This window comes from Schistocerca americana, chromosome 10 (assembly GCF_021461395.2).
Source record: "Schistocerca americana isolate TAMUIC-IGC-003095 chromosome 10, iqSchAmer2.1, whole genome shotgun sequence".
Lineage (NCBI taxonomy): Eukaryota > Metazoa > Arthropoda > Insecta > Orthoptera > Acrididae > Schistocerca > Schistocerca americana.
In genome coordinates, this window is record NC_060128.1 from 162,235,341 (window position 1) to 162,240,442 (window position 5,102).

Sequence of the window (5,102 nt, forward strand, 5' to 3'; positions counted from 1 at the left end):
CAGTCTATGAAGACACTGTCATCAGTGGCTCATCCTATCTGCCATGTCATTCATGTATATAGAGACTACGAGCAGTCCAGTCACACTTCCCTGGGCCACTCCTGATGATGCCCTTGCCTCTGATCAACACTTTCCATGCTGGACAACATACACTGTTCTACTACTTAAGAAGTCTTAGAGCCACTTTCATTTCATATCTGGCAACCTACTCTGTAAGCTTGAATAATAATTAACAGTCTGCTGTGGGACACGTATCATATGCTTTCCGGAAGTCTAGGAGTCTGCAGTCTTGGCTGACATGACACGTTTTCCAGCAAGGTTGGCAGTTTCTCGGTGACAAACTGCTGATAATGATTCCCATTTAATTTCTGTGGTATCATGTATGGCCCTATTAATATATCCATGCATTGGCTAAGAAACAATGCTAATGCACTCCTTCTGCAATGGTATGGAAATTTTCATTATCCCATACATGCTGACTATGAAAATTTACACCACCACCTCTTGTGGATCCCACCTCTTATATATTCTCTAACATGTTTATTTTTCGGGCATACAGGACACAGGCTGGGAGGATACTTCCAGTTGCTAAATTGTAGCAGAAAACAGTTTCCACTACTGGTATGTCAGCTGTGGTGTTGCAGGCTTCCATTGATTAAAAGTTGTTTTGTATGACTAGAATTACAATGACTCACATCTGGAACCAATCAACTCACACAAATACTTGTGTCTAACAATTTGCATGGGTACGAAATTGCGAGCAGTTCGAGAACATTTTTCCATGTAAGTGACATATTATTTGCCACCACCCCTCCTCCCAGCATTTTTCCACACAAGCAACATATTATTTGGCACCCCCAACACTTTTACACACAAATGACTTGTCTTCCCCCCCTCCCCAACGCCCCCTCCCCCACATCTTCCTTTCCTCCCTTATCATAAATAGCTGTCATTCCTGAAGGGCTTTGGTAAGACCACTTAAAGTAAATATATGTATACATCTAGTGAGTGTGAAAATGGATTGTTTTCACTACAGCCCCTGTGGAAAAATTTTGTTCTGTTGCCTCTGGCACTTGTCTCACCTGAGAGCACTAAGTGGCTGCTTGCGTCGCTTGGCCCTTAAACCAGATCTGTATGAAATGGAACAATCATATAAGCTCAGTTGAAGTTGAAGCATGTAGCGGACTTTGCTTCATTGGCAAGATCCTGGGAATACACAGCCTGTCCACAAAATAGATTGCTTATATGTCCCATATCAGAATATTACTCAAGTATTAGAGACCATACCAAATATGACTAGAAAGGGTTATTGGGTGTATGCAAAAAAGGACATCATAATAGTAGCAGATTTGTACGACTCACAGAAGAGAGCCACAGAAATTTTGAAACACCACAAATGCTTGAAGATACGCAAAAATTATCCCACAAAATCCTATATACCAAGTTTCTAGAACCAGTGCTAAGTGAAGAATATAGGGATATAACCCTCTACCCACTGAAATTACAACACTGTGGAGACAGCATATGGCAAACATCAAATCGGCATGAAGTGTACAAAATTCTTAGATATGCAAATGATTAGCATTTCAGTACAATGACATAAAGTATAGAGCAAGGAAGGAAAGAAGGGAGAGTAGGGTTATTAGAGACCGTAAAGTATGAGGGCTGTTCAAAAAGTATCTGACTTATTTATAAAATCAGTCGATTCAGATACAATTCTTTGACGCTAGTCACTTTTAAAAAGACAGTCAGCATGACTTTCACATTGCTGCAGACCTGCCTCACTTTTTTGGGTCTCGAGAATGATGGATGCTTCCATTGTGATGATTGGAACATTGTTTCTGGGTCATACCCATAAAACCAGCACTCATCAATAGTGATCAACATATTAAGAAAAATGAGGCTACTGTTCACAGTATCCAGCATATCCTGTACGATCTCCCAATGAAGTTACTTCTGCTCGGTTTTAGGCAACTTTGGCAAACATTTGGCTGAGATCACACTGAGGTCCAAATGTTCTGTTAAAATGGAATGATTGGCTCGGATACTAATTTTAACCATGTCTGCAAGTTTCTGGTCTTTATTCATCTATCCTGTACCAGTGTAGTCCTTATGTGATCAATAACAACCACATTTGCAGATGTTGACGGCCCACCTGAATGTGCTTTACTCTGCACTGATGAGTGGCCATCTTTGAAGCAGTTGTACCACTCCTGTATGTGTGTGGTACCCATAGCTTTGTCCCCGAACACCTGTTGAATCTTGTGGATTGTTTCAGCTTGAGAATCGCCAAGCTTAAAACAAAATTTGTTGCAATAACATGGTCCCACTTTTTTTAGCACTTTGCCCACGACACAAAATCTGACAACTATTACGTACCTGTATTCACTTGTTAACAGCTAGCCAGCAACTTGTCATTTCCGAAATTGGAAAAGAAAAGGTATGTGCACTACAAACACCTACACACATGGAGAGAACGGGCCGACCCTTTACGTCAGCTGGTTTCATCAATCAAATATGATATCGGATACTTTTTGAACAGCCCTCATACATAGGAGTAATGTCGTCTGCATTCTGTATATAGGGAAATATGACACAGCGAGCGTCCCATTGTGAAATCACATTTGGATGTTGTTTATTTCTGAGAATACCATGTTGTGCTCTGTGTATGTAGGAAAAATATCTACCATTATGTGTCAGAATTTGACAGAAGCAAGTCATAGCCTGTTGAGACTGCAGACTATGATTCCACAGTATTGTTGTTCACATTGGTTGGGATTCTAGGCCTGTCATACAAAAATAGATTTGACGGGTTCAGAAAGGTTGTACTTGATGCCGTGCGGGATGCAGCGGCTCTGCACGACCAGTGCCCTAGAGGAAAAACGTATCATTTGTTCAGATGTGCAGGGTCGTACAGCCATGTCACGTGCCTCAAGTCAGGAAATGGATGTGTTTGGAGCAGCATAATTGTCAACATAGACAATGTAATAGCTGAAGTAGCACAGACTATGAGCATCCATACGTTGCAGTGAATTCCACTGAAGCGGCAGCAGAGAGAAGGGTGCTGACAATGGTTTGCCCGCAACAACACTGGACACAGGAGTGGCTCTGTGTCGTCTTTTCAGATGAGTCCCACTTTTGTGTGTGGCATCACGATGGACATGTATCCATACTCAAAGGAGAAAAAAATGTGCCAGATTACTTTAGCATTATCACATAGGCCCAGCAGCATGCATAAAGCTGCCAGGTCTCATCGGGTATGATTATCTCTGGACGTTTATGATATGGTAAGGCAGTCATGTAGATGTAGTCTCTTGATTCTCAAAACCTTTGGCTCAGTACCACACCCACACTTATTGTCAAAAGTTTGATCATATTGGTTACCATTCAAAATTTGTGACTGGTTTAAGAATTTTTGACTGTAATATTAATGAGTCAAAGCTGGAATCGACATGGTGTAACACCTTTCAGGGTTATGAAGTGGAATAATCACATAGGCTCAGTCGTTGGGTAAGCAGGTGGTAGACTTCAGTTTATTGGTAGAGTACTGGGGAAATGCAGTAAGTCAGTATTGCTTACAAATCACTCGTGTGACCATTCTGAAATATTCCTCAAGTGTGTAGGACTGTACCAAAGGGAACTAACAGGGGATGTTGAATAGATACAGAGAAGAGCAGTATGAATGTCCACAGGTTTGTTTAATCCATTGGAGAGTGTCACAGAGATGCTGAAGAAACTGAACTGGCAGACTCTTGAAGATAGATTTAAACTATCCCGAGAAAGCCTACTTACATAGTTTCACAGACTGGTTTTAAATGATGATTCTAGGAATATTCCTATGCTCAATATGTAAATGGAATGAAAATAAACTGCAATAACTCATACAATGGACATACCCTGTGCCATGTACTTCACAGTGATTTGCAGAGTATAGATGTAGACGTAGTCATATCTTTGATGTCACCGTGATGTTATAATTCAATAAGATAATTCAGGAGTGCATCTACATCTACATCTACATTTATACTCTGCAAACCACCGTGAGGTGCATGGCAGAAGATACGTCCCATTGTACCAGTTATTAGGGTTTCTTCCTGTTCCGCTGAGGTATGGAGTGCGGGAAGAATGATTTATTGAATGCCTATATGCGTGCATTAATTATTCTAATCTTATCCTCACAATCCCTATGTGAGCAATATGTAGAGGGCTGCAGTATATTCGCAGAATCATCATTTAAAGCCAGTTCTTGAAATTTTGTTAATAGACTGTCTTAGCATAGTTTCCATCTATCTTCAGGAGTCTACCAGTTCAGTTCCTTCAGTATCTCTGTGTGACACTCTCCAACAGATTAAAAAAACCTGTGAACATTCATGCTGTCCTGTGTATACATTCAATATCCCTGTTAGTCCTATCCGCTACAGGTCTCACACACTTGAACAATATTCCATAACTGGCCACACGAAGCAATCTCCTTTGTAGGTTGATTTCACTTCCCCAGTATTCGACCAATAAACCAAAGTCTACCATCTGCTGTACCCAGGACTGAACCTATGTGATCATTCCATTTCCTATTCCTTCAAAGTTTTACGTCCAAGTATTTGTATGAGCTGGCAAATTTCTGCAATGACTCTTGATATAACAGTCATAGAATATGAGATTTTTTTATTTTGTGAAGTGCACAATTTTACGTTTCTGATCATTTAGAGCAAGTTGTCAATCTCTGCACCACTTCGAAATTTTATCAAGATCAGATTGAATATCTGTGTAGCTTCTTTCATATAGTACTTCATCTTAAATAACTGCATCATCTCCAAAAAGCATGGTTTTACTATTAATAATGTATGCAAGGCCATTAATATACAATGTGAACAGCAAGGGTCCCAACTCACTTTCCTGGGATACAGCTGAACTTATTTCTACATCTGACGATGACTCTCCATCCAAGATAACATGTTGTGTCCCTAGCAAAAAATCCTCAATCCAGTTACAAATTTCACTTGATACCCCATATGATCATACCTTTGGCAATAAGCTTAAGTGTGGTACTAAGTCAAATGTTTTTTTGGAAATAAAAAAATACTACATCTACCCAACTGCCTTGA